The sequence below is a fragment of the Crocodylus siamensis genome, chromosome 14 (assembly GCF_052110815.1).
Source record: "Crocodylus siamensis isolate JL-2025a chromosome 14, ASM5211081v1, whole genome shotgun sequence".
Classification (NCBI taxonomy): Eukaryota; Metazoa; Chordata; order Crocodylia; family Crocodylidae; genus Crocodylus; species Crocodylus siamensis.
Genome location: NC_143408.1, coordinates 4,310,408 through 4,324,894, shown reverse-complemented (window position 1 = coordinate 4,324,894; position 14,487 = coordinate 4,310,408). Strand labels below are relative to the sequence as shown.

The window sequence follows — 14,487 nt, the reverse complement described above, 5'->3', positions numbered from 1 at the left end:
CGCTCTCGTCTGCCACAGCTCAACTGGGTTTGGGGAGGCAGGGTCAGGGTCAGGAGGAAAACGTCCCAGCTACAGACTCTTACCACCACTGCTCGCAGATCCCAGGACCTTTCGTGACTCTCCAGACCAGAGAGCATCGTCCCACGTCTGAGCTGGCCTCCATCTCGTACTCGTCCCTCCTCCCGAGGGGAATGACCGCCGGAGAGAACTTCCCATTTCACCCAATTCCTCCCCCTTCCGTGTCATTTGAAGTCGCAGCCTCAGAGCCCATCATTTCCCCAGCATCATAGACGCGCCGAGACCCTTGACATGTCGGGAGGGAGGACAGGATGGGAAGGGGATGAACGGCCAGCCCAGGGACTCAGAAAACCCCTGGGTTTGCCTGCGGTCACATGAACATTTTGCACCCTCCCCCTCCAAGCTCTCTGCAGTGCTCAACCCTGCTGATCTGCTGTGGTTTGTGTCCTACCTGCACACTTTGCCCCTTTGTAGCGAGACAGGACAGAAGAAAAGGATTGTGCAAAGACCCAGAGTGCCAGCCAAAGCCCCTCCACCTATCCATCCAACAGGTAGCCACACATGCCCTCCATGGAGACCTTGCCCAGCGCCCCTCCACCCTAGGACCTGGAGAACAGGCCCTCTAGCCCCAGTCTGTTCTGCCCCTAACTATCCTGCAGTCTTCTAGTTATGAGGGCAAATGGGGGTGGGGGGGGGGCTGTGCAACCTAGCTGAGCGTCCGTACCTGGCCCGCACGGGGGGCTGACGGGAGTGCCAGTCACATCGCTGCTAGATCAAAACCCTACAGAACTTAAGTGCACGAGCAAGCACGGCAATGCATTTGTGCATCGTCTTGCACCGTGGGACCCACGTCCACGACTAGGGCTCCTAGGCTTGGTGGTAACAAAGATGGAGCAGTCGTGGAAGGGAGAGCACGTGCATGTGCGGGCAGGGGAGACAGGGAAAAAAAAACCAAGGATAGGACACAGCCATGCAAGGCTGGTGAATCGATGAGGCAGCCCGAGGAAGCGGCGGGGGAGGGATGCACTCACTGCCTTTATACTTGAGCTCAGGCCATTACTTGTTCCACTCACAGGAAGAGGAAAAAAAAAAAACCCCAGGAGGAGGGTGGCGATGGGAGAACTTGAGTGCAGTTGCAGGAATGGAAAGAAATGCTTCCCCGTGCCCCTGCCCACCGGGGCTGGGTGCCAGGCAGACATGCTGGCGGAGAGGGCTCCAGGGGATGGACCCGCCTTGCTGACATGCAGCGAGCTGCAAGTTGGAATTAGAGCAGCCCCCGGCTGCTGCCACTCGCACCGGTGCCATACGTCTTGCGGTGGTTTCCGTCTTGCATCCCACTTTTCCAGCAAATGGAAGAAACCCTTGGTCTCGCGAGCAAATGGTTGGGAGGCCTCAGGGCAGCACCGCGGGAAACCAGGGAGTTTGGAAAAGCCCAGCCTGTGTATCTGAAGGAGCCCATGAGAGTTAGGTGCTCACCTGCCTCTGGATTTCGGTGGTAGATGGCTGGCTCACCCCCTCTGCATACCCTGCTCACGCGGGCCGCGTAATGCAGTTTTATCGGTGCGAGAAATGCTATCGGCAGCTCATCCCTCCCTATCGAGAGCGGCGGCATGTCCACCGAACGTGCGCATGCGAGCGCGGAGTGGGAGGGGGAGACGCGGAGGGGAAGACATGCCCATCTGGGAGAAGGATCCCAGCCAACCCCTCCGCTGCAAAAAAAATAAAAACAAGTGGAAACAAAATTATCGGCTAAAGGAAGCAGCTGGAATGACTGAAGCCAGAGAAAGCTCAAGCAGGCACCTCATGCCAGCGCTGAGCAGCCAAAAATACACGAGGGGAACAAACAACCGAAAAAAACAACCCACAAGAGTTTTCAGTGACAAAGGCAAACAAATAGATTTGTGAATAAATATTGATTTCACAGGAAGTCGGACGAGCCCATCCAGAATGAGACGCGGAGATTGGCAGCCGCATCCCCCCTCCGGGAGGGCTCGGGGACTGGGAGGCGAGGAGCGATTTCTGGGGTGGCCGACTCGAGTCCCGGTGCAGGGAGCAGGTGTCAGCCTGCCTGAAATCCTGGCCCCTCCTGCGCTAGGCTCCCTAAGGCACTAGCTGTGCTTGGAAACGTGGGGCTGGGATTTTCTAAGGAGTTTTTGGATTGGTCTGCTGGGCCCCCAAGGCGCTGGGACATATTTGCTAACGCAGTCGATCTAGGAGGCGGCTGCAGACACCTTGGCAGGTGCTAGCTGGCAGATCTGTTATTCTGGTGTCGCACCCAGGAGCCCCGAGGGAAGCCGGGGAATCTCCTTCCTTGGAGGTTTTCAAGAAAAGCCTGGATGTGCATCTGTCTAGGATGCAGACCAGCAAATCCTGCAGGGGCTGGATCAAAGGACCCTTGCGGTCCCCTCCGAACCTATTCCTATAGATCAGGACTGCACGGTGCTAGGGGCTGTATAGGGAGCAGATACGCCCTTGCCTCCTACTTCAGTGGAGAGCACTGCAAAGAAGCTAGCAGGAACCTTTCATTTCTTTCCTGCTCAGCTCTGCAGAAGAGCAAGGTGGCCAGGGAACTCGTAATCCCTCCAGGCTCAGTTTGGCACACATGGGGCGAACAGAAGGGGAGGAAAAACAAAAACAAAAAGCCTTCCCACTGAATCAGTAGGTTTGAGTCAGACACGTAGGTGTGGGGATACCATTTTACCCGCGATGCTTCTGACCACAAGCCCACTTGAATATACACCGATCCTCTAATTGCACGCAATGCCGTCATCCCTAAGAATCCCCTTCCCTGCCCCACCGAACTTCACACAATCATGCACTCGGGATTAGGGATTTCAAATTCATGCCCCCGACTCCCAAGCAGCATGGCTGGGGCGGAGCGTAGCAGCCGTGGCACAGGAGTTAAAGAGCAGAAGACCTCATTCAAGTGAATCTGCAGGAAGCTTTCACCTGGGCAAAAGACGGGGTACAGCTAGTGCTGCAGGGGGTTTAACAAGGGGTCTCAATCCTCTCCCAGCCGCAGGATAGCAGCCACAAAACGCTGGGGGAGACGGTTCGCTACTCAATACCAATGGCTCCAGCATCAACACCCAGTGCCGTACCTGGATTCCTGGCAGCCCTTTTAGTATCGGGCCCCCCTTTGCCAGAGATAATGATTTCTTTGTTGCAAAAGTCTTTAGCATGTCGGTGGTATCGATGCCTTTAAACAGTTCCTTCTCAATTGCTAACATTGCTAGACCCGTATATGCGCAACATTAAAACTTTTTTTTTTTTTTTTTAAACTGTAGGGTTTTGTTGGGTTTCTTTCCATTTTCAGACCTCCTTTCTGTCTGGTTTGCCCATGCCTGTGTCCGGGTCTGCTAACGCCACTTAAGGGCCAAATCCTGACCCAGCCTAGCCCTGCTTCGCTTTCGAGATCTGCCAGGAGCAAGCACTATGACAGATCTCAAACTCAGCCGATTTGCTCCTAAAATGGTCTCACAAGAGCTCAGATTAAGGTTGGAAACCCCCCTGCCTTTCTGGACGTTTCGAGGTTAGTAGAGATGCACCGCTGTTGCGAGCGTAGCGGGCTCCACGTTCAGGAAAAGGAGGCGACTTGCCCTGGCCCGAGATGGGGGGACAAAGGAGGGTACAACAGACGGCCTTGCGCAGCACTCAGGAACGGGCCTGGCTGCCCCCATGTGAAGTCTGACCTAGTTTAGGTTTCGACTGCCCTCCACATCCTAGTCGCTCAGCACCTTTCACGAGCGCGTCGACTGCTACAACCAGCACCTGGCGCGCGTGCTTTCTTCTCTCTCCCCAGGGCAGAGGATGAAGCTTAAAAAGGAGGAACTGGATCAGGCGATGGGATCTCGGTGCAAGCCCTTCCGAAACTGCCCCTCTCCGAGGTCTCCATGCGAGGCTGGGGGTGCAGCCGGCTTCAGGGGGCAACGATCCCAGAGGATGCCCCAGGATGCTGCAGCACGGCTGCATGCGAGCACCAGATTGGGGATAAGCTGGGATGCGCCTCGGCGCAGAGGCCGCGCTCCTCGGAAAGGTCTTCCTTTGTTCGGCGTCCTCCCGGCGGCGCGCAGAAATTCCAGCCCTGTGAGCACCGTGAGGGGGCCAGTGACGCTGATCACAGCTTTCCTGCTCATTTCTTTTTCAATGAGTGAATTAGCAGGCAGCCAGCCGACTTGAACATCCCCTTATCTCTGCACCAAGCTCGCTGCCGAGGATTTGCATAATTTTAATCTTTCCCACCAATGAGCATGAAAAAATTAGTTTTCCACTATTTTATCTTCTATTTGTGTTCACTAAACAGAGCTGGTGGCTTTGCTCCTTTTATTTATACCAGGAGACATGGGGAGGAAGGAAAAAAATAAAATAAAGAGCGCGTGCGTCTCCAGTGTTTGCCTTCTTGCTGGTCGCGAGGAGGCTGGGAACCATGGGGCACCTACTGCAAGAGAGCAGGCCATGTTTTATCAGCTAGGGATCAATACAAGCTCAGGCCCAAATTCTGCCCCCCGGACAGACAAGTGCCCTCCCTGCCCCTCCTCCCATTAGCAAATGCAGCTGAGCTTCCTCCTCCACCCTTGAGACCTTTGATTTTCCTCCCAAATACAGCAGCCTGCCCACGTGGCATCACTCAAACTGTGCCCGGGCCAATTCACTGTCCATCCCTCTGGACCGCCATCCAACGCGGAGTCTGGATCCCAAGAGCTTCGGGAGCCTGCCTCCAAGAGCAGACTCCCGCTAGCTTTCCACAAGACCTCTCTCATGGTAGGGGGAAGCATCCTCTCCCCTCTGTTTAAAAGTGTCCTCTTGTGTGCGCTCCCATCCACTCCTAAGCAAGGGCCAGATTTGCGAGACCACCCAGCACCCAAAAGCCTGGTCCAAGCTGTCCGGCTGCGTTCCCACCACTGCTGACTCTAAACACGTCTACGCTGCACGATGCAACGTCACATGGAGACACTCGAGCTAGGCTGGGTACCCAGAGCAGCGTAGCTCCGACCAGGCTCCCTAGCTTCATGCTACGGTGACCGGATTGCTTCCCATACCCGAGCCAGCTCCTTTCCCACAACCTAGCATGGAAAGGCACATTGCAGACATCCCCTTAATTCTCCCCCCCGCCGTTTATTTGCAAGACGCTTCATGCAGCGCTTGCTGTTTATTAGCAGGGGAAGGGGAACCAGGCCTCTTCTTCTCTCTCCATTGAACGCGTTCATAAGAATGCACAAAAATTAAGCTGTTGTCTGGATAAAAAAAAAGACACTTAAAGCAAAAAGCTCCTGCTCTTGACCTTTCTGCTGAAGAGCTGGTAATAAAGATGCTCTTTTGAACAATAAGAGCCGCGAACAATTCTGTGAGCAAACGAGCGTGCCTGGATTCAGTCACCGTGAGGCTGAGGAGGGAGGGGGGTGCAGAGAAGCGCCGTCGCAAAGGTGCCCGCAGCCCGCTTGCAGCAACCTCGGGATTACGCGTGCGTACGCACAGGTGTGCGGAGCTGCTGCCAGGCCCGGGGGAGAAGAGAAGGGGCCAAGAAAACGAAGGCCCACCTCCCCTCCCTGAGATCCCACCGCAAAATCCAGTAGCGCACAGATACTTTTTCCCAAGCTTCCTGCATCCAAGGGAAGACCGGCAGTGGCAGTGCAAGCCCTGGGCTAGGCGGCGACGTGGACACAGGCAGATATGCCCCCTCGCTGCGGCACCCCCCACTCTTCAAGCTGTATAAGAATTGCTGCCCGGCAGCTGGGGCGACAGAGGGGACCCCAAGAAACCTCGTCTAGAAAAACTGCTGCTAAAGGAAACGGAAGCACAAAACAGAGACGCTAATTTGAGGCAGGGCAAAGGATCTGGGGGGGGATGTGGCATGGGAAGGGCAGTGAGGCCCCTCCTACGGCATCCTCTGCTGCACCTCCGCCTCGGGGCACAGGCTGCAGGACGAGCCCTCCGGCTCAGAGCTGCGGCCTGCCACCCCTCGCCCCCTCCTGCCGCTCAACAGGGGCGTGGATAAGAACGAGGGGGAGAAAAAAAAATCTCCTGCTTAACATCAGGCGAGCGGCGCAATGATGCTGTGCGGCGCCACGGAGAGCTGCAGCAATTTCAGGCAATGGTTTTGAAGCCCCGAGTTTTTCCTTTCCCCTGCCAGCTCTTCCCTTCTGATCCCCGTCTCCACGCAGACGCTGCCTCTTCCCCATTACCGGCTAATCTGCACCCTGAGGTACAATTACCTTCCATACGTTCTCTATTTACGCTCTAGGAACCATATAATTTTCTAGACCAGAAACATAATTAAAGAGTAGGAGCTTCCTGGAGGCAAGCCCTCTGCCCTGCCATCCTCTCTCTTATCTTCTCTAAAAATACCCTAGGCTGGCCAGGCCTGTGCCAAGGGCTAGCTCAAGGAGGGGCTTTATGGGAAGAAACAGCCCAAATGCAACAGCTCAGCCTGGGGCAGAAGCAAATCTGACTGTTTCCAAAGTTGCTTTGGACACGAGCGTCTCGGATGAGCTCAGCTAACAGACCCCCCATGCTCTGCCCAGGTCCCCAGTGCTGCGGTTGGGGCGGCAAGGGCCTGTCTGTGCACAGGGCGCTCACGAGAGCGAAAGCGGTGCACGTAAGTGGAATGAAATTCCCAAGCCTTCGATTTTGCCTCTTTCACTTCAAAATCGACACGGAGCAAGATGACTGGCACAACCAGCCTGGGATGATTAATCCTGGTATAACGTAGCTGCTTCAGATTAATTCCTTCCTACAGGCACTGTCCCAGAAGGAGACAGATTTTGAGGATAAAGCCTCTGACTGCACGAGGGGGCATCTGTCTGGGAGCGCTGGGCCACACGACGGCTGCAGGACACTTGCTCCTTGTAGGCAAGCCCGGAGATAGCACATTAGGGCTGGAAAGCAGGATCCTCCTGTATAAATGCTGAGCCCTGCCTGCGACTTTCCCTCACCCACATGCAGGATTCCCCGAGGATCGAGATCACAGCTGGATCCCACTGACGACCTCCTTCTGCCTGTCTGTAGATGCGTCTCAGGAAACGGGGGAGCTTGAAGCCTGCCCTGCATGCTTCACTTAAAGCCTCCTACCCAACAGGGTTTGCGTAGCTTGCAGACACAGTTTGCTGCCTGCTTCTCAGGTCCCTTCGCTGCTCGGATAAGCAAAGAGACTGCCGTTCTCTAGGCAAACAGGGGAGCGGGCTGAGCCCACCCGGGCTGGTAGGCAGGGCAATGGGAGGGGAGGATGAGGGTGATCCTCTGAACCCAGCTCCACAGGCACGCTTAGCCCTGCCTGGCTCGATTCCTGTGTGGTTTCTGCCCATTTGGAAATGGGAACCAAAGATGCCCCAAGTGCAGGGGGGCTGGACCCGATGATCTGTAGGGTCCCTTCCAGCCCCTAACAACCAGGAAACTATGTTTTGATACTTGGATGGCAAGGGGTTGGCTCGCCCACTGCTATACAAGCAGGCAAAGCGCAGCAGGGCAGGGATGCCCAGGCTGCCATGCAAGGCCAACCCCGTGTCCACAGAAGAATTGGAGCAATTAGGATTCACCTTTCCATAACAGCCTTTATGCTTCTTGCCTACCTGCACAGCACCGATCTAGTGCGCAGAGACGTCAGCAGAAAGATTTCCATTGGGTCAGTGTCTCATGGGGAGGCACGGCCTCCAAGTCCTTGCTCTGCGACCATGGCATTACCTGCCTGTCCCCTCTCACTTTACTTGCCCCTTTTGCAAAGTCCAACAAGAGGACAATGGAAAAAAGCAGAGCATCTTCAGCCCCATCTGCAAATGCCTTTGCATCAGCTCAAAGGCCCCCACAGGCCCACGCTCATTTTATGGTGGTGGAAGACAGACTTATTTTGGTTTAGCTTTAGCCTGTTCCCGACTGACTTGAGCTAACCTGAAACTTGAACGTGAACAGCCTTTAGCAGCAGTTTAAATTTGTTTTAAAAAATCATAACTGAAGTTAAACTGACAACTCTCCCTGTAGGTGAGATGTTGTAGGCTCGACATCTAAGAGAGACTAAGTGACTTGACCAAGGCCACTGAGGAGGTGAACCCCTCTGACTATCCTTTGCCTTCTCTAGGAGTCTGGCCGTGCTTGGCAAACAACAATCGTTCGTGAATCCATTCACCCCTCGCTGCAAGACAGGCAAAGGGCAGAGTGAGACAGAACGCTTCCTTCTGCCAGTAAAAATGCAGCCACCTCTGGGGTGGATTGCAACAGCTGTTTATGGGCCCGGTGCCAGCACAGCACAGCTGTTTTGGACGGGAAGAGAAGAACACTCTAGACAATGGGAACTGAATTTTCTCCAGGTCTGTTCTGCAAATCGCTTCCTTGGCTAATGAACACGTTTGCGGAGAGGGGAGAGCTTGGTGCGTTCAAGGAATCACAGGGCAACAGACGCCGAGGCAGCACAGCCTCCCCGGGAATTAAAAGTGTGCAAAGAGATGAGCGGGAACCAACACAGCACTCCTCTCATCAGGAAACACAGTTCAAACAATCAAAGCACCCCACACGCCAACGTAGAGAGCGAGGAAAGGGAGCAGGCAGGAGCGCAGGGTGGGGAGGAAAGGCGGCACTGACCCATGGCCCCCATCCCCACCCCACAGACCTGGTAGGTGGTCGGTTCCCTGCCGAGCTCAGGACGCTTGGAGCTGGTTCGGCAGCGGGCAGCTCTCCATTTCCCTAGTATGACTATCCTCGTTCAAATCTGCACAGACGTGCCGAGTGAAAGCTGGGCAGAGACTCGCCGGCCGGAGCAGCTGCGCTGGGCTCAGTCCAGCCAATCCTCTAATCTGGCTCTGGGTAGATTGGCTGCAGACCCCGCTTGCCGCTGCTCCTTTCCAGCTCCAAGTTTGCCTAAGCTGCTTCCCCAAGCTCCCCTGCACCCCGCAGGCCACGTCTCCCAGTAAAGCCCCGACTGCTCCCACATGGCGGTTGAGGAACCGGGGATGTCACGGCTTCGGGGGTGCTGGGGCAGCAAGAGGGAGAAGCTGCAACTGGGAGAGAATCAAGTGCTCGCCTGGACTCGCTGTAATTATAGCCCTGCCTCCAAATACAACGTCCCAGCTCTGCCTCCTCATAAAAACAGGGAGGTAGAGGGTACGCTCTATCCTGAAGGGTCGAAACAGCCTTTTAACTTCTCGAGTAACAAGTTCAAACAGGACGGCAAGCGTTGTTTTCCACAGCTCCCAGGAACAGGAATTCGGGGCGGCCAACAAAATTAAAGTGAAGCTGTCAGCGCCGTAATATAGCACTGCCTCCTCACATAACCAACCACACAAACTCGCAGTTCAGCCTGGGGCTAGGAATTGTAATCTCCTTTCTTCAAAGCCCAGCTCTGCCACCGACTCTCTCTATGTCCTTGGGTAAAGTATTTTGCTGCCTGGTGCATCAGCTGCTGCACACCCTTACTTCGCTCTTGGTGGTTTTCTGCCCCACTCGGTTGCTGCATGCTGCCTGGGACGCTCTACCCCTGCCGACGCACACGGCCCTTGGCTATGCTTGGGATACCGGGCAATGTTTTTCCCTCTTGCTAAAACTGGTTCAGCTTCAGTGACGCTGGCTATATTGAGAGCCCCAGCGCAGATGGGCTGCCAGCTGCTGCCATCGTTAAGCACTGTCTTGGTTAGCCCAGCTCGAAGCAGGGTTAGAAAACCCCGGTCTTGTCCACACAAGCATTGGCCGGCCCAGTGCAAACACTTATTTCAAGTTCATGTTCCTTTAGCGCAAAGCCTAATCCATTTAGGCCTGGACGTCATTGCGCTTTTTAAACGGGTGCTCTTCATTTCAGAGTTAATGAATGCAAGGGGAAATCCTCGTGATGTTAGACACCTGGCTTTTGCTGCAGACTAACGCCAAATTGAAAGACCAGGCTCTCCCCCCTCACCAGCTAGATCATTGGAAAGGCACAAAGACCGTGTCTACATCGAGCACTACCAGGAGCCCACCCACCTCCTCCCACTCTCCCCATGGCAAACCTGGCAGTCTTGCAGTAAAGCCACCCTGGGGAAGGCAGGGGGCCTTCAAAGCATCTCAAACTGGATTGCCCCCAAATTGGCAGCCCCCTCTGAAAGCAAAGGGTAAGATATTATCCATGCATGCCCTCTGCATCCATCCGCTTACGGTATCAACCACAATCTCAGATTTTAAGGTCTTCTGTACTCACTGGAGCTGTGAACCGGGGTGGGGGGAGCTACCTATTTGTTTCCTGTGTCTGTCAGTTTGGCCACATGTACAAGGTTTAGGACAAAAAAAGGTTTCCCAACAAACAGTTTAATAACAGGGACATTTTTGTAAATCATACTCCCCCCGCCTCCCCAGTGGTAGTAACAGAAGAAAGGGAAAACTAAACGTTAAATAGGAGTTGCACGTTGATAGCGCCCCTTTGAACGATGTTCAAAGAGCGCTGTGAGCAGCACTCCTATTTGATTTTTATTTTTTAAAATATCTACAGTGTGTTCCTCCAAGTATCAAAAGACTCCAAAACTTTGAATCCCTACTCTGAAGTGTTTGCAAGAGACAAGGCCCCTGGGTCCCCGGCTCCGTCAGCAGCCACCCCGACAGGCATCTGATGTCCCTGTTTGGAGTCGCTCAATCCTGCAGTGTGCGCTCGTGCCTAGGACGCTGAGCAGGGACTTGGGAAAGCTGGGTACTGTCCTCCACTCTGCCACCAACCTGCTACATGAGCTTGGCACATCACTTCATGGCCAGTGCTCTCTGTTCGAACCAGGAGCAAATTTGATGCAACGCAAACGAAGACTCCTAACAATCCTTTTTGACTCCCATAAGAGACCAGAAGTGCAGCTCTTTGCTGGAAGACCTGAAAAACTTCTACCATGATCTTCCTGATTTTTCAGCATTAGTGATCAGACATTTATCCGTCGGTCTACATAGCCATAAATAAATAACGTGACACTGGAATAGATCCCAAAAGCCATCTGCCCAGCAAGGAGCCTTCCATTCAAACACCCCCAAGACCCCAAAACTACCTGCGTCCTGCTGAACTAAATAAATTCTTCCACCCTTAACACAAATCAAAGGTTACCATTTTATACACACAAAGAGTGGGGAAGTTCAAGTGCAACGCGGTCTGTCCTACCTTCCCCATTTCACTGCTGAATGCTACTGCCAGCACGGTCTGGCCGCCGCTGCCTTATCTGTCCTGATGTTGCTCGGAAAATGGAGTACACATGCCCCTTTGCTCAGTCAATACCAGCTACATCGAGCGCCACGGAAAGCAAATACCAAACCCCCCCGTTACCAGGTGGCTCTTGCAAGGATACTTCCAGCAAAAAGCCACTTGTGTGATGCTGGAGACCCAGATTGCCCCAAGGTTGCTAAAGGCCTGCCCTCTGCCCAGCTGTCTTTCCAGCACCAGCAGACACCCGGACTAACAGGAGCGAGGGAGAAAGAAGGACAAAGCAGGTGGGTTATATAGCACGAGTCCTCCAGGAGCTCCAGAAGGCAGAGTCTTTGGAAATGGGTCACTCAGACCACAGGACTCAATGCCCGATCCTCAGATACAAAGGAGGTATCACACTGGCGCTCCTGCTGCAATCCTCTGGCTCTGCCACCTAAATGCAAAATTATAGCTGCTGTTCTGTATCTACGTCAGCCCTATGAAAGAAGAAAACTGGAACGAGTGGCTGGCTTTGAAGTTTCAGAGAGCCAGAGAAGGTCTTGGGGGAGTCGGCTCATGATCAGACGCAGGAGTGGAGAAAGGGAGAGAAGAAAGCACGGTTGCGGTAGCCAGAAACCAGCATTTGGTGCAGGTCTGGCTCCAACACCACCTTCCCCCCTATGGTCAATGCATCGGCCCCTCCTCCAGTAGAACAAGAGCGCTCAGCCCAAATCCCGGGCCACAGCCATAGTCCCTGTCATCCCGCATGCCGTGTCCAAGACCACCCCATGCCCCAGCCATACCCTTGGTTCATATTCAGCCATGGCTGGCACTAAGGCTCCATTGACTTGCTCTTTCCCACCTGGATTCTGGTAACCAAAGAGATTTCCTGCATAAGAAGAACCCATCTGAATACAAAGGGAAAAGGGAACAGAGCCAACCCTGCACTTGAGGGCAACAGGAGCACCACTCCCCTCCCACTCCCCTGACAAGTGTTTTGAGGGCCAGGAATTAGGCATGGTCGCCTGACATCAGAGCACACCCCCTCTTCTCATCCAGGTACCTACAGCACATCCTGCTATCATGACGCACGGGAGGCAGCTCGAGCAACACCGGCTTCCCAGGATCTTAGCAGCGCTGGAAAAACCCAAGGAACCACAGACATCCAGCCTAGGAGCGGAGAGACGTACACGAGAGAAACAGCAGGCATGAACCCCGTGCAAAAGGATTCAGAAGCTCCCAGGCAGATCTTAACAAATTCCCTTTTGCAAAAAAATAATATTAGCCCAGTATTTATGCCCCCTTCTGTGATGGGCATGGGAAGTGCCACAAATACTGCCGTAGCATTCATTCGGAAAAAAAGGCAAAACTGCAAAGATTTGCATGGCAACCACCATATGGCTTCACTCTGGGAAGGGAGGAGGAGATGGACCCACTAAAGGGGAAATAATTATATAGTCTGGAATCCCAAGGCAATTAGAGTCCCCCGTCTGGACAAGAAATATTTACATTACTCTGTGTCAAAGGAGCTGGCAATCAGCACGTAAACCCTGGGTGCCCCGAAGGTCCGGTCCAAGGCTTCCTGAGGGCACTGAGATCAAGTGCCAGCTCAAATGACCTGCCTTCCTGGCCCGGAGTATGCTACCAAACACCCAAATCACAAGGGCTGGTCCCATGGTCCACCCTACCTCGCTAAGCTCCCCTTCCAGTCTCACTCAGCTGGTTGGGCCCCAGCACCCACGTCAGTGATCTCAGGATGTGAACCTGCAACGGACAGTTATTGCAGTGCTGCCCTCGAAGGCAGAGATGAACCGGACTAGCAAGAAGCAGGACGTGCACCAGTGCAGGTGCCGTGAAAAGAGCAAAGCTGGCAAACTGCGCAAAGGCGACAAGGAGCAGAGATGCTCATTACCAGCACTGGATCGTCAAAAATAAGAATGCAAGGAAAATCCCTCATCGTTAAAACATCCACCACGATACATAAACTTACTAGCCAAAGTCAACCCCTGGTGCATCTGGCCTCTGCCCCCTACCGGGATCCTAGCCACCTCCATGCAATATTTAATGGAGACTGCAGAAGACAAAAGAGATGCTCTCTGGCCCTTCCCTCTGCCAACTCACTGGAGGGAGATCTGCCTTTGGGGGGTTTGGGTTGCCATCTGGATGATTATTTCCCCATTTAAAAAATAAATGTGTGCGAGAGAGGAAAAACACTAGCGCACATGGCAAGGCTAATCCCGGGAGAGTTCCAATTAGCGCCGACAGATTTGTCCTCTGACCCAGCGTCAGCCGATTCTTGATCTCCTCATCCCAAGGATGGGCCAGCTGATTAGCATGCAGAAGAGGGCCGGGGACCCGCAGCGCATTGCTTCCCGTCGCCAGAGTGGGGATATCCAAGGAGCCCTCCCTACCAGGGTGAGACAGACAAAACGTGATGCTACAGAAGGATTAAGGTCAAGCGAGTTGGAAGAGTCCCCCGTCTTGATCCCGTCCGTAGTAGCACTGCTCCTCCTAGAGCTCACAGGGACTGAGTGCCATGCCAAAGCCCCCAAAGCCTAAATACTGTCTTGTGGGGGGAGCTTCCTGAGCTCGAACAAGGCCCAGCGCTTCCACAGGCCAGACTCAACACAGGCCTACACCCAAGCCACCTGGGGATGACCAGGCTCTTCCTTTGATGCTGACAAGTCTTTTTGCTGATGGCCAACGGGATCACTGAAATCAATGCAGACCAAGTCTCAGGGAGACATCAGGTCTGCCTGACTAATCAATCTGGGGTCATCTCCGCTCATCCCTCCTTCCTTGGGAGCGGTGCAAGCTTGGGGAGGCGGGCAAGAGTGCTGGGGAGACGAAGTCAAGATCACCTGCTTGCTCTCTACAAATTTGCCCCTCTGATGTTCAACCCAGGTGCCAGTAAAGCTCCCTTATTTTCTCTACTCAACGTATCCAACTCCCTTATTTTCTCTACTCAACTGCCATCCCTGCTGAAGAGTTTGGAAGACAAGGGATCTTGGCATGGCGGGTCTGAAGTGAGTTGAGGCTTGAGGAAAGGGAAGAAAAAGCTGCTGATTAAAGTTCTTCTTGGTGGAAAGTTACGGGTGGCTGCAGGAGCACCGTAACAAGCCATCCGTTTTACACAGCATCAAGCACGGACAGGGGGGCACACGATCCAGGAGTGAAACCACCGGCACAAGAGGAGCTGGCTGCATTTGGTTACTATGGTGGATTCAAGCATCCAAGAAGCTGACGCGCTAATGCACCGGGAAGCAAGAGCAAATGATTCCAGGGAACAGGTGGAGCTGCCGGCAGGCAGCCCAGAACAAGAGAATAAAGTCAGCAAGCCACGGGAAGGAACAGGCCACAGC

The 14,487-nt window shown here is 54.0% G+C and overlaps 1 protein-coding gene across 13 annotated transcripts in view; it reads right to left on the bottom strand.

Moving 5' to 3' along the window:
* The window catches only part of PTPRS (protein tyrosine phosphatase receptor type S), a 205,226-nt gene that overhangs the window by 129,561 nt on the left and 61,178 nt on the right, over positions 1-14,487 (bottom strand). Inside the window, exon 1 of one of the 13 annotated variants that reach the window (XM_090026709.1) lies at positions 8,615-8,945. The exons of the other annotated variants lie outside the window; for them this stretch is intronic. The gene's annotated coding sequence lies outside the window, so the exon portion shown is untranslated. Of the gene's footprint in view, positions 1-8,614; positions 8,946-14,487 lie in introns of those variants that run through there. 13 annotated transcript variants of the gene reach the window in all.